The sequence below is a fragment of the Pantherophis guttatus genome, chromosome 1 (genome assembly GCF_059756535.1).
Source record: "Pantherophis guttatus breed Tessera chromosome 1, ASM5975653v1, whole genome shotgun sequence".
NCBI lineage: Eukaryota > Metazoa > Chordata > Lepidosauria > Squamata > Colubridae > Pantherophis > Pantherophis guttatus.
In genome coordinates this window covers 132,141,998-132,164,373 of record NC_142063.1, presented here as the reverse complement: position 1 = coordinate 132,164,373, position 22,376 = coordinate 132,141,998, and the positions used below count along the sequence as shown (strand labels likewise).

General features: G+C 39.1%; 1 protein-coding gene and 1 long non-coding RNA gene across 3 annotated transcripts in view; one reads left to right on the top strand and one right to left on the bottom strand.

Annotated features, from left to right (window-relative positions):
* Nucleotides 1–10,563, top strand: part of LOC117669456 (uncharacterized) — a 35,289-nt gene extending 24,726 nt beyond the window's left edge. For both annotated transcript variants that reach the window (XR_015731751.1, XR_004592448.3), the window contains exon 4: nucleotides 8,913–10,563. This is a non-coding gene — a long non-coding RNA (uncharacterized LOC117669456). The remainder of the gene's footprint in view (nucleotides 1–8,912) is intronic.
* Nucleotides 1–22,376, bottom strand: part of GPR39 (G protein-coupled receptor 39) — a 163,396-nt gene that overhangs the window by 104,590 nt on the left and 36,430 nt on the right. The gene's annotated exons all lie outside the window — the stretch shown is intronic.

Genomic DNA, 22,376 nt, shown 5'->3' with positions numbered 1-22,376 from the left:
CATTTCACACCTCATTTTCCAATTCAGTAAAATATCATACAGCCAAGTCTACTTAACAAAGCTTATGATTCTTTCAGGTTTTATACTGAGGCTGCCCAACACCATTATAAGTTATTAATGAAAACCATCATGAATATTTATAGATTTCGGCCCAAACAATGCAAAAAGCATACGAACCAATCCCCCACAGTGTCACATCTTGACCTCTATATCTCATTTTTTCTCTTAACATATTCTCCAACCCCAACAAGTATTTTGGAAAGTATTTCAGGGCTAGCACAAAATTAATAGTTCAGCACCTATCTTTTCCAAGCCAAACTTTTCAGAAAGGTCACGGCAAAGCTTCCCTAGAAATATTGGCAGAATAGCCTGCAAAGAAGAAATCTTAAGTGAGCCTTTTTCTCTGGGCTGCCAAAGGAAGCTGTTTTTCAATTATTGCCTTTGTGATGTTCCCAGAGCTTTGAAAAAAAACCTCTGGATCAATGGAAAGAAAAGGAGGAGGGGAAAAATATGGTAGCTGCCATATCTCTGCTTCCCATGTCCTAATAATCTCAAATTAGTAATGGTGGCAGATATCTGTAGCTCAGCTGTAAGATGAGGGTGGAGGTTCATTCTCCAAGTTTGTGGGTTGGTTGAAGCTTCTTGGATGAGATCTTCAAAGAAAAACCAGAAAGTCCAGAAAAACCAGAAATATGCTCTTGAAAAAGCATATTTGGGACAACCATAATCTGGATGACTGAGAATCTCCATAGACATTTGGTTTCTGAATGTTTCATTACAGGCTAGGTAAATCTTCAGCAGAGTTTAGGGAGTGTCACTGTTCTTCTGTTTATAAGGGTGTGATAAGGGTGTACAGACCTTATAAACAGAGGAACACTGACAAAGATATCCCTTAAACTACAATGAAGATGGTACCTAACATGGTGTAGGAAGTTAGCGCCCACCTCTCTCCTAGAAGAATGAAATATTTTAGGAAATATTAAAAAGGTAGAATGTTATATTTCCCTGAATGAGAAAAGGAGAAACATATTTTTAAAGACAAAGAGCAGTTCCCTGCAGCTCCCTCCTCCCAGAAGATATTTGGTGCACATCAAGACTGGCCTAGCCTATCTACCAAACAATTATAACTTCAGCTCCAGGGTGATGGGATTAAAACATGACCCTCAGGACATAATAGGATTAGCCCTCTACCCATCTAGCAGCAGGGCTCACGGCATTGCGAAATCACCTGGGGACATTACATCAGCCAGCAAGGTTCAACCAACCTTAATTCAGACAACATGAGCTGTGACCCTTGCATAGCCCTCTGGGAGTCTGACAGCCAATTGCCACAGGAAATTGCCCTTGCCACAGGAACAGGAAGCTCAAGTTCAAAGCCCAAGAGAGGGTATAAATAACCTCTCACTCTCCACTCCATGTGGTCAGCTACCCAGAATCACACATGCTTGGTGGTTCTGCTTCACCAGTAAACCATCTTTCCAATCAGCCTCCATGTTTCCAGTGTCTTTCTCCCCACTTGGAACTGAACCCAGATGGACATTTCTTCCAACAATGGTAATGAAACATTTGGGAACCAATCCGCAACTTTGCAGAACGAACCTCCACCCTCAATCCCAAATTACCCAATTAGTGGAATTTGCCCTATGATTTCATAGAACCAGTATAGATTCTTTGCATTCCTGACATTTTCTACTTAGTACTTTGTCTGAGGAAAGTTTGCCTTTTGGGAGTTTATCTTTAGATTCCCCACAATCTCTATCAATCTTTCTGCAAATTACAGATGTGAGCCAGCCCAGCTGTGTGGCAATGGTTCACTACGCCATTGCATCAGGCAGCTCCAATCACACAAGATGTGTTGTAAATTTAATTTGATATTCTAGAAATGAGGCCAACTATGTTGAGACAATTCCCAATTTACTTCTGGTGCATAGCATCTGTAGTGTTTATTCTCGTGCTGTGTCAGAAGTGATACACTGATTATCAGGTTTTGATGTGGGTTTAATTCTGGGCAAACAGTTCTGAGCACAAACGTTTTATATCCCAATGGCACAAGCTTTATTTATTCTCATGTGAGGTTATCTGTGAAAAATATTCAGAAACTGCAGCTCAAAATGGGAGTTTTTTTCCCCCCATTATAGGCTTTATATTAACTTGTTTATATATGCTTCTAATTCCAATTTGAAGGGTTGGTTCCTAATAATAAATCCCTAAATGCTTTAGAGTCAAGATAGACTCTATGTGTCTCATGTGAACCTACCTCAAAGTGTCTACTTATCCTCTTTGAAAATCTACTTTCTGTTGTAGATTAACTTGTTAGTAATGCAAGAGAAGGCTTTTTCTGTGTCTCTATCAAGTTAATGCAATTTCTTCCCGGCAGAAGCTAAACTAGCCCTTCTCCCAATAGATAATTTCACAAGTATAGTAAAATCATGTTTTAATTAGTTGGCTCTCTAAAATGTTAATTATACTGAAGTTTTATTGTTCCCAACTTCAGTCTTTAGTTTGAGAGAATTACCAAGCCTGCAGGGAAGTGTAAAGGAGAGGAAACATTCTGCACAGCTAGAAGTCAATTTATCCCAATGTTTCTCAACCTTAGCCACTTTAAGCGGTTTGGACTTCAACTCCCAGAATTCCCCAGCCAGCCATGCTTAAAGTGGTTAAGGCTGAGAAGCACTGATTTATATCATTTGTACATATTGTTATATTGAAACTATCTTCCACCAGACTATATGCCAGCCTGGAATTCAAAAATTAAATATTTGAGGGGAAAAAAAGTTGGATCATTCTTCAGATTCCAAAGAATTTTGCGTGATGATCTCATCTAGCCCAGCTTAGGCAAGAGGCAAATGTTTTCCCTCACCTGCTGAGTATCACTTAAAAAACCTGAAGGTGGAACTGCAGACTGAACAAAAATATGAAGAGAGAAATTTGGTGTATCTCTACACTAATGTCTAAGGTCGCTCCCAATTATATTGTTTTAATCTACTCCAAAGTCTATAAGCACAAGGTTACAGGTAGTCCTTGATTTATAACCATTCATTTAGTAACTGTTCAAAGTTGATCACTATTTATGACCTTCCCAGTTGGCCTCTGACAAGCAAAGTCAAAGGGATTTGCTTAATGAATATGATGACTCACTTAATGACCAGATCACTTAGTGACAGATGTTCCAGTCCCAGTTGTGATTGCCAAGAACTACTTGTGTTCCACATATCTCAGAGATCTATTGCAGTAATATTTTCACATCCCACTTCAAAAGCCTTTAGGGTATGCTTTATATCGTAGTACATCGAGAAGTGGCTGGTTCACCTAACTACAGCTTGAATTTTGATATAATTAAAAAGTGTTTGGGAGATGAAAAGGGAGAACCTGATAGATTTAAGGTTCTTTCTTTTTGCCAACTGTGTTGCCAGCGTGATGAAATATTTAGTGGCTTCATATTCCCCAACCATATTTTTGACAATACGCTTCATGTTCTCTTTTCAAACAATAGGAGTGACACTGCAGTCATTTTTCCAGGAATAAAAGGTACATTTTTCATGGTAAAGAAAATTTCATTTTTTTATTACCCCACCATTGGTTAAGTCAAGCTCTGATAATTAGGATATTGGATATTTATGAGAAGCCATTCTCTCTTTATTATTGCTTTAGGTGCCTGTTGACAGATGCAGCCGCACAATTTATACTGATGCGTGAATTTGCCAGTATTTCAGTAATAATGTCCAAGTCTATTAGAAAAACAGGCCGTTTCTCACTTGGAATATATATTTCCAATTAACGCTGGTCTTGCAGCAATTCCCATTTTCATACACTTTCAAACACATACACAGGCTATGGAAACTGACAAAAGTGTATAATTACCTCTCATATACATATTATAAGTAAATTTTAAAAAATATTGCCCAATTAAAAAAAAACCCCTCTTGGGAAGAGTTTATAATAAAAGTTAAAATCACAAACTTTGCAAATCAGATAAAACACGCAGGATTGCATGCAATACACATGGCAATGAAAGCTTACAGAGAAGCCCTAATTATTTGACACAGTAAAGCTTTAAGTGCTATTTGTTTTGTAATACTATTCAGAACCTGCTTTTGGTCAAAGGCATCTGCTTGCATGCTAGTAGGTGATTAACTGCTTTATCCTTTATTGCATTTATATTGTGGGTTCTGCTTTTATGCCAGTAAGCTTCTGAGCTGGCTTTTTACTTTGGTTCCTTTACTTGGTTCCCGAGCACCTGCAGAACTGTGTTATCCAGGTAGAGCCATCCCATCAGGTTTGTTCCTCTTAACTAGGGATGTAATTGCTCTTTAGTAGATTGGATATTAGATTGGTCAGGGTGATGATTCTTGGTTAGGGTGCCCACTGTCTGGAAGAGCCTTCGCCCATCTCCAAGCTAGACTATAGACTCTAATATTATTCCACATCATAGTGAAAACCAAACTATTCCTTAGGATTTGGGGAGTTCCAGCCACCTGTCTTCACAGTGTCATGGCTTAATCTGGTTAGAGAAGACATTGCTTTTATTAGAAACTTAAAAGGTAAAGGTAAAGGTTCCCCTCACACATATGTGCTAGCTGTTCCCGACTCTAGGGGACGGTGCTCATCTCCATTTCAAAGCCGAAGAGCCAGCGCAGTCCGAAGACGTCTCCGTGGTCAAGTGGCCGGCATAACTAAATGCCAAAGGTACACGGAATGCTGTTACCTTCCCACCAAAGGTGATCCCTATTTTTCTACTTGCATTTTTAACGTGCTTTCAAACTGCTAGGTTGGCAGAAGCTGGGACAAGTAACGGGAGTTCATCCCATTCCCTTTCAATTGACAAGCTCAGCGTCTTAGCCACTGAGCCACCACGTCCCTTATTAGAAATTTAGAAACCTAGAAACCTGATAGCAGAAAAAGACCTAATGATCCATCAATTTTTTTAAAAATTTGATTTATATGCCACCCTTCTCCGGAGACTCAGGGCAGTTTACAGTGCGTTAAGCAATATTCTGTCCTTTGAAGGATTTTTTATTGTTCTATTTTTGTTTTGTTATTTATTAATTAATTTTAGTTTAGTTTTTAATTTTTATTGGATGATGGGCATGTGTTTATCCCAAGCATGCTTAAGCTCAGTTACAGATGATTGTCCCACTACCTTCATTTGAAGTTGGTTCCAAGCTGGGTTATTGAATAACTGAAGTAATTGTTGAATTACTTTATTTTATGAACAGTCAGATTCTTATTTATTTTGATTTTAGTGCACATCAGTTTGTTCTTTTTCTCAAAACAGCTTTGAGTCACATAGCTTGATGGGATACATATTTAATTAGTTGATTACTTAAGCAGCTGTCCAAAACTTACTGGAAGGAGATATAATGTGAGCAAAGAAGAGTTTTTAGGAGATTAGCTCCACACTTAGCTAATTTAGTTTTTCAAATTATATGGAAGTAGAAGGCAACTTGGTAAGATGTCATTTATTTCTGAATGTTAGCAGGAATACTCTATCTTTTTGGACTGGTGAGCACATGTAGAATTTTGATATCTTATTATTTTTACAGCAACACCCATTTATCCTTAAAATAGGTGGGCATACTTTTAGATGTAACATTCAGCAGTGTATGTGTTGAGAAGAACCATTCTATGAGGATCTTAAAACATATATCGTAATATAGGAATATTATAACTGTCTTTGCATAAAACACACAAAATTATGGCATATAGATATGTCTGTTGCTATGCAAGGTGGTTGTTGAGTGAGTTACACCCAATTTTACAACTTTTTTAAAAACCATGGTTTAACAGTAATGAATCACTGCAATTATTAAAGGAATCACGTGGTTGGGATCTTGCCACCATTATAAATACACAATGGTTGCTAAATGAGTAAATTTTGATCCTGTGATCCAGTAATGGGATTCAACATTTTTTACTACCGGTTCTGTGGGCGTGGCTTAGTGGGTGTGATAGGGGAAGGATTCTGTAAAATTTCCATTCCCTCCCCACCCCATTAACCTGCTTTCCAGCTCCCTCCTGTGCAGGGCAACAAAAGAAGGCCCAGCCAATGAGCTGGGGCTAGATCCGCTGAGACTCGGGAGACAGCGAATAGATGGGGGGGGGGCAGCCAGAGATGGTATTTGCCAGTTCTCCGAACTACTCAAAATTTCCTCTACTGGTTCTCCAGAACTGGTCAGAACCGGCTGAATTTCCTCTGCTGTGATCATAAGGCTGCTACTACACCCATAAGCATAAGGACTGCTTGTAAGAGACTTTTTTCCAATGCCATCGGAACAGCCACTAAATGAATGAATGGTTATAAGTCAAGGAGTATCTGTAGCTTATTCTAAGCTTAGTTATTTCCAGTCTCCTTATTCTCCATTTACAACACCAAAACATCAAAGCTATCCACATTTTCAAAGGCATTCTTGACCCTGAAGGAAATTCAGTTGAATCATGTCATCCGTGAAAGTTTTCGGATGGTCAGAAGTAAATTATTTAATATAAGAGAAATTGAATAAATAAATAAGATCATGCCTGTTAGACACCCAGAGCTATTAAGGGAGTAACCAGCACATATACAGTATATTGTATTCAAATATAACACAATTTCTTTCTATCATTCTCATTAGATGCAAAATAATGATTCAAACACAGATACTCCTTAAACTTTATTTTATAAAAATAATGTTGCAAAAGCAGTACCTAAGGTTTTCTTGTTCAGGAAGAACGAGAAACACCCTTTCTTTTTACTTAGGATTGAATATTTTCCTTTTAAGTTAGACTTTCTTCTTTAGTTCTGAATAGCTTTTCTGGAGGCTCTGGAGCTTCTTGGAGATTTGGAAGATGCTGGATTGTCCTTTTCTATTTCTGCCTTTTAAAAGGTGCAGGGGAAATATTTCAAAATGTATTGCAGCGTAAGCCTTTCTATCTGGCTGAAACAGGATTAATGTCCCCTAAAAGGCCTACCATTCCTATTACATTTGTTCCTTTTATGAGGGGTGGGGGTGGGGGTGGGGAGGAACTAGCTGCAGGCACTTGATGCTTTTCCACGCGAGTCAGGCATTTTACTAAATCAAATGATAAATCGATTGAAATTAAATCTTGACTTTCCAATTTGATTCAAATTTTGTCACTTTTGAATCTCCATGGTATGCCCTTAATACAAATCTACTCCACCAATTTCTTGGGGGGGGGGGGGGAATGACCGAAATAATATAGCAGTGATGAAATCTAAAATTTGTTACTATCGGTTCTGTGGGCGTGCCTGTGGGTTTTTTTTTTCTTTTAAATGCCTCTGATGATCCAAGCTGAGTTGCCTGATCAGCAGAGGCTTTTTTTCTTTTAAAAGCCTTTGACAATCCCAGCTGAGCCGCGCGATCATCAGAGGCATTTTTTTTTACTTTTAAAAGCATTTTTTTGGCTGAAGAGGTTGTAGAAAAAATGCTTTTAAAAGTACAAAAAAAGCCTCTGATGATTGTGTGGCTCAGCTGGGCATGGGGGGGGGGAGGGATTTTTGCTACCAGTTCTCCGAACCACCCGCCTCCATTGCTACCGGATTGGGCGATCTGGTCCGAACCGGGAACATTTGACCCCTGATCTGGAGGATGTTTAATATAAATATTAAGCATAATTAGTTGTTATGTGCAAGTTATTTTGAAAACTTGAAGGAAGTCTTCATGATCCAAAATTAGGCATTCCCTCACCCCCACCCAAAAAGAGACAATTAAGTATTCCAGTTGATGGTATCTTGGTTTTTTTGGTGTTTTTTTTTTTTAAATAAAGCATCATCCATTTCCAGTTAATCTATGCCCGTTCTACAAGTAAATGGTTCAATACTTCCTCTAATGATCTGTACATTTTAGGATTTACTCATGGCTGAATAAGCTCCAGAGTTTACGTGCGCAGAGCCATAAAACTAAGCAATATATAATTGCAGCCAAACTATCGTGCTTGGACTGCAGACTTTTTAAAACAGAGACAAATAAAAAAGCTTAATGTCTTCAAATTACGGCACGCTTGAAGCGCCCAAGCTGTCTTGAAGCTTTACAAGAGAGAAAGAAAAACTCAGTGTGCTCTGAGCTTTGGAATTCACGACTAAAAGTGTCTGTTACTCTCATTGCCAACAGGGCCATGACTTTTCATTGGATGCTTATTGGCGCCTAGAAGGGAGAAATGAGCCTTATAATCCTAATGGCAGAAAGCCCATTCCTCTATGCAACATAATAATAAATTTGGCTAGTGTTGGTCCTCCTATGACATTAGGGATGGGGGAGAGAATCTGTGCAGGCTATGAGAAACAGGTATGGCTTCTACTTCATCAAAATCTGTTCTGGATTGTTCTGCCCTGGAGGTAGCTTAATGCCTTGTGTATTCAGTAATCACACAGTCAAAATATGGCAAGATGGCAAAGAGGGCTGTGCATCTGTCACAAATGTTTGTAGAACGGTTGCCCGGTGTTCTGCATTACCCAGTCGCTAACTTAACATGCTTAGCAATAGTAAGTACATTCCATTAAAATGAAACCCATCTGGCATTGTATTCAAGGTTTTATTTAGATGAAGACAATCTAAAGAGAGTAACTTTAGCAATTCACAAACGAAGTCGATTGTGTTGCATAGTTGCCCTTCATAATGGATACTGAGCGGGTCTTGTGATCTTCTCAGATTTATATACCCTAAATCTTCTATAAAAATCACTCTCTACTCCTATGGTGACAAATTACAATTAATTACTACCTAAGTATTATGTTTTAATGCTCCCAACAGATAGATCACTTACGACACAGCAGAAGATTTAATGTGTACATAACTGCAGTTAATTAAAGAAGATAGCCTTAAGTTTGGAATTGCTTAAGAAGTATTATCTAGAATTAGTAGAGGAGGCAGTCTCTTTTTCCAGACTAAATAAATGTCTATCATTTTATCTTGTAGGAAAAACCAATGTTACAACAGCAATAAATATTGGCATTCCAGAAAAGTTTCATAAAGTTCCTGGAAACTGATGCAAGGAAGTCAAAAACTATTCATCTTGGAAAAAATGGCTTAAAAGAGTGATTAAATAGAATAATCTCGGAACAGCATTTTATCCAGAGAGTTGTTGTTTCTTCTTGTGATGGTATGGTTAACCTTACAAATTAGACCAAGTCAAGAAACTTATTTCACTGAAAGACTAGCACCATAGTTTATTCAAATAAACTATAGCAACAGAGTCTTGAAAATCCACCTTTGTTTTTTCTTCCATCTGCATTTCTTTCTAAATCTTTCCCACTTCCCCAATCTTAATGCATGTTTAACACACCTATTATTGTTTAGTGGCTTCTGAATGGCTTCTCCAGGGTCATCTCTATGGCTCCTGACAGGTATCCAAATGTTAGAAAAACCATATACAACCCTCACAGTGTTTGCTTACTTTAGATAACTGGACATTTTCAAAACACTAGAAGTCATATCAGGACCATAACCCTCAAAATACAATTTTCAGCATGGTTGAGATTTACTCCCACATTAGTATATGAATATGCTGCACAACTCTTGATTCAATTGTGGGAAAACAATACACCAGCTCTATTCATTCCAGAAGGATCCCTTCCAATGTTAATTACCATTTTAGGTTTACAGTTGGTCAGCGCAGCTTTGATGCTCTTAATATCCATAGGGGTCTGCAGCTAGACAGAACAATGAGGACTTAATAACAAAATGATGCAAATCCTACCATAATATATGTCCTGCCAATAAAGGACAATATCTGTAGCTCAGGGTTGAAATGAGGGGTCCTTGGTGGTCTCTGTGCTTGGTTGTCTTCTTGCAGAGGTTTCATTAATCAAATTAGGTAACGCAATAGCACTGATGACGTTACCTAGTAATGAAATGTTACAAGAAAGCAAGTACACCCAGACACTACCAGGATCCTTAATATATGTGTATCCTCATGTCTAATACTTACATTGTGACATTGTGATACAAGTTCATTACATGCCCACCTCCACAAATGCCTATCTTAATATCACCCTGATTTCTATTTTTCTTTGAAGTCCTTGTGCTTTCTGAGCTTGGTTATTTTCTAGCAGACATTTCTTTCCTCAGCTAGATAAATGGGAACACTTTCACCAATACTGACAGGGCAAGTCACTTGTCAAAGAGCAAAGGCTGCTCCTCTCTAGCACTGATGATGTTATCTAGTTGAGTAGTGAAACATCTGCAAGAAAACAACCAAGCTCAGAGTCACCAAGGACTCCAAATTCAATCTACAAATATTCTATTGCTACATTTCTTGATAATCCCTTTTACTTACATTTTATATATTCATAGCGCTACCGTGTTTCCCCAAAAACAAGACCGGTCTTATATTAATTTTTACTCCAAAAGATGCATTAAGTCTTATTTTCTGGTAATGGTCTTATTTTTGGAGAAATATGGTACTAAATGCATCAGTCTGGCTGATGATCTTAAGTGGAACTTATTTTTTTGGTAGGGCTTATATTAAGAGTATCCTGAAAAATCATGCTAGGGCTTATTTTCTAGTTGGGTCTTATTTTGGAGGAAACTAGCCATGTCTGTGTTGGCTCTTGTAATATTGCAAACCGTATTCTTATTTCATGAACATTCAATTGAGTTAAATTCAAAAAGATTGCTTGCCTTATTTTTAATTTATGCTTTCCTACTGAGTGAAATCCTTTGTTTGTTTTTGGTTTTGTTTTCTCTTCTGAACAAAAGATTGGCTTTGAAATCTTTGTACTTCACAAGTGTTCCCAGTGCTGAGATGGAAAGGTCTAAGGAAAACTGCTAACCTGACAGCTCTTCATAGTAGATCAGGTTAAGAAATTGACACTGCAGGGATATCAGGAATATTATTTGTCCCATGATTGACCTGCATTTTTTTCAACTAACACCTGGGAGAGAAGCTGATTTGACAAGCTAGTGCTTCCTATTTATTTTTGCAAGCTGTGAGATGAAACAGACTCTCAGGTCTAACCCCAAGCAAAGAAATATTTCCCTCTGTTGTCTAGACACTTAATCCTTGTTAATATCTAACCTTCCTTTGCTAGTGGCTAAACTGAGCAATTCTGGGCCTGGAGAGGGAAAAAGAAGTTGCAGGGCTCTAAAACTTGCCCAATGAAAACAGTCATTTTGCAAGCAGAACTCCAAAGACTGTCCTCACAACTCAGTCTCATCGTAACAGATGGAAGAAGGATCCCTGGTGCTATAACTAATTAATAGAGACAATTTAAATAAGCATTTTCTTGCTTCAGTATCTGTCCTGCAAATTCTTAATTAGCTGGCAGAACAAGAATTTCAGAAAACACTATTTCATTGTGATAGTAGCAAATATCTTTAGCTCGGGTGTAGAGGTTCGTTCTTGTAGGTTGGTTTCTGAATATTCCTTTACCAGGCTAGGTAACATCTTCAGCAGAATTTAGGGGATATCAGTGTCGGTGTTCTTCTGCTTATAAGGGCTTGGTGTAGTCAGTAAGTCTTGTGATGGGAGGGTCATGTCAGGTGAGGGTCTTGTGATGGTCAGGATGGGTCACCCACACCTGACTCATCACAAGACCCTCACCTGATGTGACCCTCCCATCACAAGACCTACTGACCACATGAAGTCCTTATAAGCAGATGAACATGAAGACTGACATTTCCTAAATTCTGCTAAAGATGTTACCTAGTCTGGTAATGAAATGTTCAGAAACCAATCCAAAGCTCAGAGAACAAACCTCCATCCATACTATTTCATTGATTTGGAAAGCCATTGAAAATCAGTCTAAAATCTTCCCTGACTTCGTTAAGAATAACAAGATCAAGATAGGGCTGTTTTCAATCTTTTCCTCACGCTTTCTTCTTTTTCAGGACAGAGCCAACCACATTCCCTGGTGACGCAATGGTTAGAATGTAGTATTGCAGATTAACTCTGCCTGCAGTCAGATGTTCGATACTGACAGGGGTTCCAAGTTGAACTCAGCTTTCTATCCTTCTGAGGTTGGTAAAATGAGAACCTAGATATGCAAATAACATCAACATTGTAAACCAGAGAGTGCTGTAAAACACTATGGGTGATATATAAGTTTGAATGTTATTATTATTGCTGTTTCCTGTCTCACCACCTTCTCAATGAGCCACTAAAAATGAACCCAGAATTGAGCATCTCAAAGATGGCATTAAAAAAACACACACACTATATTTCTCAATCACCTTCCCGAGGGCCCAGAATGCTATCCTATGATTAAATCTGAGGCAATCCCCCCCTCCAACAAATATAATATTTACCAGAAAAGAGGATTTTTTTTTCTTCCAAATAATTCCCCTGGCCTCAGGAAAGGGGCTGTTCTACAGTCTTACTGATAAGAAGAGAAAAGGCTGCTTGACAGCAAAGCAGGGAGCAAGACTGCAGAAATTCCTGCATTTCCCATACATAGATGCCTTTGAAGATGAGGATGAAAATCAACAGGCTCTTGAAAAAAGCTCTCTCTTAATTTGGCTACTTTGTGATCTCTCTCTCTCTCTCTCTCTCTCTCTCTCTCTCTCTCTCTCTCTCTCTCTCTCAATCTCTCTCTCTCTCTCTCTTTCTCTCTCTCTCTCTCTCTCTCTCTCTCCCCCCTCTCCCTCCCTCCCTCCGTTCCCTGCCTAGCTAGCCCTTTCTTTCCTTTCTTCATATCCACCCAATTTTGCTCCTTTTCTTCCTTTGTCCTTCCCACTGCAGTTACCTCCATATCATATCAATTCTGGTTTCCTCCCCCCATCTGATACTGGTATGTTGGTATATTTCCCTTATCCTTACATTCACTTCAGAAATGACTCAGAAGCATTTCTTCAGACCTAGCACAAGCCAGAGTACAGCTCCTGCCTGCTTTTTTTTTTTTTAAAGCAAACATATATATTTTTGTGCCCCTGTGTGAACCTGTGCTTTAGTGAATCAAATTATCAAAGTAGTGGGGTTTTTTTCCACCCATCAACTCTTAAAGCAGCAGCAATACCTTCAAAGAGAAGAAGAGGTCTGGATAAAAAGAGACGCAAGTGCTTTCATCAATGGCAGACTGGAACGTTGCTTACCTGAAAGTCCAAATCACCTCTTCTTAGTCATCTTCAGAGCAGGCACAGATCTACAGTATATTCAGGGTGTTTGTGATCTATGCATACATGGTGGGTATATGCAGTAGATGGAAACATGTAATTGGACACCCATTTTATAAATAGGGTACTTTGTTTTACAGTTTGCATGTCATTAATTACATATCCAGAATGCATACTATACAACTTTCTTTGTTCCATTTCTTGGCCATAACCTTCTTTATGGCTTCGGGCCCATAGATATTGTAGTGGTTATAGGGAAAGGCCTTGAAGGATAGGCGAAAGTACCACTACCAAGACAATGGGTCAGATAAGAGAGGCCTGAGCCCCAGGCCACAAAACTAGGTGGAGCAAATGTTTGTTGTGGCCTGCCAGCTGCCAGCAGAGCTGGCGGCAGATTTGGACAATGAGGAGGTTGGGGAGGAACTTGGGCCAGTTCTGGAGTCTGGGGAAGGCTCTGATGGATGCTTTGTGTCAGAAGCAGAGATAGAGCCAGGGCCGTCTGACATTTCCCAGCCACCGGAGAGGCAGCTGTCTTTGGAGGCTGAGATAAGTGAGGAGGAATAACAGCTGGGGCTTGTTCCAGATGCACATATGCGCAGAGCTGTTAGGAAAGGTGAACAACAAAGGACTCTGGAAGCAAAGCACACATGGACGATGAAGGCCCTTCCTTGGCTGGGGAATAAATAGAACGAAAGGAGAGTGGTTGTCGTAGGACAACCTACGTAAGTTCGTATTTCTGAAGATTTTGCTCATTGTGTTTCATGCCACAAAGACTGCTTGCCAGAACTTAATTTGCAGCCTTTCGTCTGGGAGCTCATGCCTTGCAATTATCGCAAGGAAGTGATAAGGTCTGTTGCTGCCCTTAACACTTTGAATGACTCTTGCCTGAACTTTTCGGTGGGTGAATGCAATTAATTCACAAGAGGTAAATAAAGAGGGGTTTTTCGTGACAAGGAGTCTGGTTCTTCCTTCTGCTAAGGCTGGGTCAGAACAATGTCTCAGACGAACTCCTTCCTGGTTCATATGAAGATAAAAGGAGTGAAGGAGAAGTACATTCAGACTTGCAAGATTCTGTGACTAGAGCTGTTAGAATAAAAGTAGTCTTGACCTTTATGGCTTCAGCTTCTCAGTCTGGTCTACCTTATTGGGATGACATATATACACCTACAGGCATATAGACAAGAATATCCCATGCACACATATATGGTGGGGAGGGGATTACCATAATTGGTTTCAAATGGGATTGGCTGGGCTAACAAGGTATGCATGCTCCGCATTGCGCAGGGGTTATTTTTTTCTGTCTTGTCTTCCTTTGATGGATGAGGGATCATCTTAAATTCAGGCCCCTCTTCCTTGGGGACATGGTATTACTGGAATATGATCAATAATATAATGTCTCAGAGTTTTCTAAAGCTGGAGAGGCAGCATGGATGTTGGATTCTAAACCTCATGAGCTCCATCAGTGTCTCTTTTGTTTTCTGCAATTTGCCTTTTCAAGACTTTAAGACAAATTATGTCTGCTTTCTCTGATTTGGTAGTCTCTAGTTATCTGGATTAATAAAAAAAGGGGGGGGAATCTGGCAAGGAATATATTTATTAAAGTATCATGTAAAATTTGTGTTACGTTAGGAAAAAAGGTTGGAAACTTGTGCACCTTGGTAACAGAATGTACTGAGTGTGCTCATTGGGAGAAAACAGACCCAAAATGGAAACAGATATTCAATCAACGTTTTAAAAATGCAAATGAATATGGAATGGAAGTAATTGGAAATTTAATTAAAATAGGAAAATTGGGAGGGGGGAGAAAATTAAGTTGCAGAGTTTCATCCATTCTTATTAGAAATGTTTCATTCCTTCATTCTTTGGGGAAACGATGAGTGGCATCATTTTCTGCTAAAGTCCCACTTTAATAAATTGTAAACCTTCCAGATTATACCAGCCAAGTTGTTGGCAAAGTGGCACATATTATCTCTGGAGGTAATGCCCATTTACTCAGAACTTTTAGGCAAATGTTTCTGAAGACATCGAGAAAAAAATCACCCAATAATATTTCATAAGGATTCCTGCTATTGGTTTATGGTTCACATTTCCTACAGCATATAAATGGATGCAACATAGGAAATTGATTCAGTTCCTTACTGCTAGCTGTCAAATTTGTTACTGCAAAACATTATAAAACTAAAATATACCTTTCACTGGATCAGTGTTATTTAAAAGTATGAAAAATTTCTCTGACTGAAAAATTAATACAACAAGTTGAAAACCGCTAGTGGAGAATAAATTTATTTAGGTCTGGTTACTTTTATTATGTCATATTAACTAGTTTTCCCCCTTTTTTCCCCTAAAAGATTTTTGTATTTTGTATAAATATTTTGGAAATATTAAAATATATTTAAAGGTTTGTTTTTCCTTATAAGATCACACATGGATAAGTGCGTATGTGTAGAAATACCTTGTTTTCCCTAAAATAAGACATCCCCTGATAATAAGCCCAATTGGGCTTTTGAGCGCATGCACTAAAATAAGCCCCCTCTGAAAATAAGCCATCCCCCCCCCAAATATTTAAATGCATGAGCAGCAGGTCCCCGCCATTTCCTCTGGTTTCCTCCATGCGCCCCAAAATAATAAGACCTCCCTGTAAATAAGGCCAAGCGCTTATTTCAGGGTTCAAAAAAATATAAGACAGGGTCTTATTTTCGGGGAAACACGGTAGTCAAGTACAATTTTTTTAAATTTTATTTTGTTTTTGTCTCTGACTTATTTATTTACTTTTTTGTTTTTAGTATTGATCAACAGCCAATAAACTGACAGGTAAAAAGATATGGATTTATTCCCAATAGTTCACCAGGACAAAACAAGAGCCAATGTGTAGACACTTTATATAAAGACATCCAAGCTTGAATTAAGGAGGAATTTCCTGACCATGAGAACTACAGTCTGCTTCCTGGAGTCAGCAATGCTCTGACTCCAGGATTTCAAACAAAGCTCGGATAGCCATTGGTCTGGAATGGTCCAACGAAGCCTATACTGGGCAGCAGATTGGACCAGAAGACCTGGGAATCCCTCCCAACCCCATGATTTTACAATTCTAAGACAGGAGCTTCATTACTTCATATTCTTTAGTTCATGGATAGACGAAGACCCCCAATTTTTAATTAGTAGAGAAGATAAAAAATCATATTAACCATTTAATAGTAAAAAAGAAATTGTGTTTTTATGAAGCTCTTGATAAAAATGAGCAACTAGCTTTTTTTTTTTTTTTTTACACATAATGCAAAAGCAAGAATGATTGAGAAGATCCAGATACTTGGGAAATTCAAAAGCTGTCACAAAAAAAGAAAGAAGACCATGTGGCTAGAGGCTATCACAGATGACATAAGCATGAGCATACAAGAATTCAGACAACCTGTTACAGACAGAGGTGGTATTCAGCACGTTCTGACCAGTTCTGGAGAATCGGTAGTGGAAATTTTGAGTAGTTCAGAGAACCGGTAAATACCACCTCTGACTGGTCCTGCCCCCATCCATTCTCTGCCTCCCAAGTCCCAGCTGATTGGGAGGAAATGGAGATTTTGCAACCCTGGAGTGGGGAGGGAATGGAGATTTTACAGTATCCTTCCCCTGCCATGCCCACCAAGCCATGCCATGTCATGCTCACAGAACCAGTTGTAAAAAATTTTTGAATCCCACCACTGTTTACAGACAATCATGGCCAAATAAGTTCATTGGGCCAGAAGTAATAGAATGACTGAACAACGAACAAAGCATGCTTATAAGCAGTGATAGTGTCATTAGTTACATCCTTAACACAGAAGAGAATTAGCGTTCTAATTCTTTATTTCTCTGTTCATAACAAATTGTTTTAAGATGTATTAGTGTTCCATTCTGCTCTGTTGCACTCTATTATGTTCAAATGAATGGACACCCAAATTATCCACAAAAATTTTTTTCTCACCACACAACCTCTACATATACTGTACCTAGCAAAGAAACAAATTTCTTAGTGACGGTCTTTTCATTCTGAACAGAGTTCTTTCAAGCAACACTAACTGCGATGATGAGAAGCAACATTTCCATTTGAGCCTCACAATGCCATTTCATAATTAACTTTTATAAGCATGCATTCCCCACTGTTAATTTCTCTATAATCTTACTTTCCTAAGAACACATAAGAAAAAATGAAAACACTTCAATTGACAAATACCAAAGCAAAAATTAATTTATGTTGTTACATCCTATGACCAACCTACAGAATATAGGTACTATATCAGTTATTTATTTATTTATTTTATTTATTTAATTTGTCAAACATGTTCAAGATAACAGGAATAAGTATAAACATGGACATGATCACATAAAATGAGTACAAATAAATGGGGATAGTAGGACAGGGATCAGTGGTGGGTTTCAAAATTTTTTACTACCGGTTCTGTGGGTGTGGCTTGGTGGGCATGGCAGGGGAAGAATACTGCAAAATCCCCATTTCCTCCCAATCAGCTGGGATTTGGGAGGCAGAGAATAAATGGGGGCGGGGCCAGTCAGAATTTTTACTACCGGTTCTCCGAAGTACTCAAAATTTCTGCTTACTGGTTCTCCGAAACTGGTCAGAACCTGCTGAAACCCACCTCTGACAGAGACATTAGGCCTGCTGGTGTACTTATGCACGCCCCCTTACAGACCTCTTAGGAATGGTGTGAGTTCCACGGTAGTCAGTTTAAGGTTGAAGCTATGGGGGTTTGAGGAAGTAACAACGGAGTCAGGTAGAGCATTCCAGGCATTGACCACTCTATTGCTGAAGTCGTATTTCCTGCAATTGAGTTTAGAGCAGTTTACCTTGAGTTTGTATCTGTTGTTTGCCCGTGTATTATTGCGGTTGAAGCTGAAGTAGTCGTTGACAGGTAAGACGTTGTAGCAGATAATTTTGTGTACTATGCTTAGGTCAAACCATAGGTGGCATAGTTCAAGGTTGTCCAAGCCCAAAATTTCAAGCTTGGTGGCATAAGGTATTCTATTGTGAGCAGAGGAGTGGAGTACTCTTCTCGTGAAATACCTCTGGACCTGCTCAATTGTATTAATGTCCGATATACAGTGTGGTTTCCAGGCAGACGAGCTGTATTCGAGAATTGGTTTGGCAAAGGTTATGTATGCCCTAGTTAGCAGTATAGTGTTACCAGAGAAGAAGCTTCGCAAAATTAGGTTAACAATTCTTAATGCCTTTTTGGCAATGCTGTTACAGTGAACTCTGGGGCTTAGATCGTTTCAGATGAGTACTCCTAGGTCCTTGACAGAGTGAGACCAAAATTGGAAGCCATGACTCCATTTTTAAGTGCTCTGGTCACTAAACATAAAATTGTGTGGTTGCAACAGGCTTATTACCTCACTTCCCTTTCACTCATTAAGCAACCCACTACAGCAATTAAGCAAAACATCACATAATTGCAATTTGTCGTTTTCCTTCTGAATTCTCTATTAACTCTGCTTGTCAGAAGCTATGAAGCATACAAAGGACAACCCCATGACTGTGGGACACTGTGATGTTCGTAGATGTGAGAATTGGCCACCAAACTGGTTTTTTAAATACTGTCATAACTTCAACCATCATTAAATGAAGCAGTCGGTAAGTGAGAACTATCTGTAGACTTTTCTTCATGCTGCAGTAAATGCTATTCTAAACATTACAAAATCATACAGACAGTAGGCTTTCATGGTTGACATTCTCTTGATTTAAATTACTTTAATATTTGCACCCCTCCTTCATAATTCTGGACAAATAATCTGTATCATCATGAGACAATTAAATTGGTGAAACTGAATGTTGCATAGGATGCAGAATTTAAGAACATGGAAGGAACACTGGGTTTAAATACTGGATCAAAGCCTTGGCACTTTGCCAAAGGCCAAATTGCAGAACAGACCTAGATGCAGTTAGCATCCTGGCCACAAAATAACAGATACTTCCCTAGAATGATTTTAAAAAGCAACAAGAATTTATGAACATTTGCATTTGGAATATTGAGAGGAGCCATCAAATATCATCAATATGGCAGTCAACGATTGATTTTGGGGCATTATATAGTATATGACCTTTGTGGCCAAGTTCTGTTTCTTGGCCTCCTCTGAAGAAATGAGCAGCATAACTAGTGAAACATCAGCACATGTTCACACCACATTACCCCCATTTCAACAATTATAAAATAACCTTCATCAAAGTAACATCATGTGATATTTATTTGTCTAGTTAATTCTTTTTTATATTGCCAACTACTGAAATCTTGGCAGATATTTCCACTGGATATTTCTGTGAGTCTCACACATGGTATGTGCCAAACAGAGCTGTAAATTGAAGAAAAATTAAAGTTGAAATGACTAATTAAGAGATGTCTGAAGCTTGACAAGAAAACAAGAAATCTACCAAACAAAACTAAAGATGAGATATGATTTGTTATCAGTCACCCCTAAGCAAAAGTAATCAAAAGCTAAACTGCAACAAAAATTATTGAGGGGAAAAACACACCACATTTAGTGCTCTGATAAATCTACCTTCTGCTCCAGAATAATAAGTAGAAGATGTTTGTATTTCAAAAGCAATTTAAAAAAAAATAAAATTAAATGCTATTGTGAAAACTGATTAGAAAAATATTTAGAACTGTCATTATACTTCTAAAGCTACAAATAATATTCAAATTCCTTTTGTCTCTGAATAACAAACACATGTTAAACATGCTATAGAATGTATACACCTAGCATTTCTTTAATATATAATCCTGTTGAGTAGTTTTATTTCAGTTGAACTCATCTTTATTCTTACACAAACAAAGTTGTCCGCATGCCTCTCTATGATCTACAAAGAAGCATAAACAAGAATTATGTCTCTATGCTCTGTATCAGTGATGGTGAACCTTTTCAACACCAAGTGCCGAAAAGGGAGCATACGTGCGCACGTGGGGCACCAAGTGCCAAAAAGGAAGCACTTCGTGCACGCTCATCAGGGCTGCAACCAGGAAGAGGAGCTTCCCAGGGGGCATGCACACACCAGATAAGGTACTTCCAGTTTCGTCTTCCAGTTACTGCCGCGCATGCGCAAGCACCTAACAGTTGGCTGGCGCACATGGTCACGCCAGAAAACGGAAGCAGCTCTTCCGGTTTCCGGCACTGCCACACACACAAAGGCCAGCTGATCGCCGCATGCACATGCATGCCAGAAACCCAGAAGAGGAACAAGCAATGCTGCGCGTGCCAGATAACATGGCTCCATACGTTTACCACCACAGCTCTATACTCCACACGTGCCATACGTTTACCACCACAGCTCTATATTCTTTTTCAGTTGCTTCTAACTTTACATTAAAGAAACAAGAATTGCATTGGGAAGAGACTGCAGGATTTCCATTGTATGTAGTCCTCAAGTAGTAACCACAATTGGGATTGATAACTCAGTCGTTAAGTGAAGAGGTTGCTAAATGAAACCATGACTGTTCTTACAGCCTTACTTCAATTTTCCTTTGCTTGACAGACCCACAAATATAGACCTGTAAATTATGGCCAATATACCTTGCTTAAAGGACATAATTTCCTTGAAAGGACCTGGTTTTCTGGAAAAACTCACTCCGTACACCTTGTCTTTGCACAGAGGGTTCAAATGGTTGCTTTATCGGACAAACAGGGAGGCAACAGAAAGGATTAAGATACCAAAGATACTACTTGAGAATCTGGTCTAGAAGCTGCAGGCTACTCACTCCTGCTATGCTTCCTTAGATTTCATAATATTTTAAAGATTGGTTTATCTACAGGGGATCACGTAACTTTCCTCTATGCATTTAACAGTTTAGCTGGGGGTCCTGCTATTCTTATTGGTCAATTTTACTCTATGTTCACCAGCAAAATGAGCCATCTTCAACTGAACTTCACTAAAAAAATAGCAGCTGAAACAGTTGGCCATCATTTCCCCCTACTGCTTATTATTGCTTCTAATGCAGGTACTCCTTGACTTACAATAAGGCAGGACAGGAATCTCGGTAGTTGAGTAAAGCAGTAGTTAAATGAGACATGTGATCATGTATCTTAATGATCACAATCCCCCATGCCTGGTCACAGTCATTAAACAAGAATCATGGGTTGATAAGTGGGTGGAGTTCTAGGTAAAGAGTGCAGGGATACCTCAGGGGGATGGGGGGATGCTCTGAAAGGTTTGGTGCAGACTGTGCAAGAGGTGAAGGTATGCTGTAGGGTACTACAAAACTGCAGTCACCCCCAGAAGCCTCAGCTTTCAACTTGGATCAGTAGCACTTATAATATGTGATTTGGATAATGAGGCTCCCAAGGATTGTGAGATGGGATACTGGCTTGGAGAACGGCATGAGGCTGCCTTAGTAAGAAGGCCTGGTGAATCCAGCAGCTGCCTCGCGTAGGAGGAAAATGGTGAAGGTGAGTGGGGAGCGATGGAGGCTATGGAGCACAAGGTGGGAGGGATTGGAGCTCAGGAGGCTGATTGGGGCTTTGTGGAATGATGGTGATGTGCCTGGGCACAGTGTATAGCTTGAGGCATTCTTTCTCAGCAGCAGTGGTGGGGCTGAGGCTGAAGTTGAAGTCTGGAGGTGGTTACAATTAGTTGAGACTTCTGAGGACCCAGGCCTGTGTAGGGTGGCCAAAGAGGCATAAAGGAAGAGAGAAGCAGGTGGAGAAAGTTGCAGTGGTCATAAGTGCAGCTGGGCTTCCAAGCACCCAAATTTTGATGACATGACCATGGGGCCATTGTATGAGTCATGGGTCCATTTTTCCAGCACTGTCAATTTTGAATAGTGGCTGAATGAATGGTCATAAGTGAAGGCCTGCCTGAATTGTACATTGCGTATAAGAACAAAACCTTGTTGCTCAGTTAAACAAATTAGATTCCTAAATACAATTTAGAGTTGTTGTTTTTAACTGGCCAGAGTTTATCAAAAACCATGTTCTCTTGATGAGAATACAATTAGATATGAGTTGTGGTCACAGGACATAAAAGATTATAAATTTTGGTCAGATTCATTTTGGCTCTTGGCTATGGTATCAAACCATGGATTACCGTCACATGGAAACTATGGCTACTAACATGGGCTGCAAAAATTCAGGCCATTAAAAGCCAGAATATGCCATCTTCTGCATCTTCTTCTACCACCCTCATGTTTGAAGGTGGAATTGTTTGCAGATCAAACCTGGTAGCTTTAATATCAACTCTACTATTTTATCATATACAGTTCATTCAGATTACAGTGCTATCCAGAATTTCTTTTCCAAAATGCTACATTCCCTTCTCTCACAATTCTTCATTTTCCTAAAGAAATTCTGTATTTC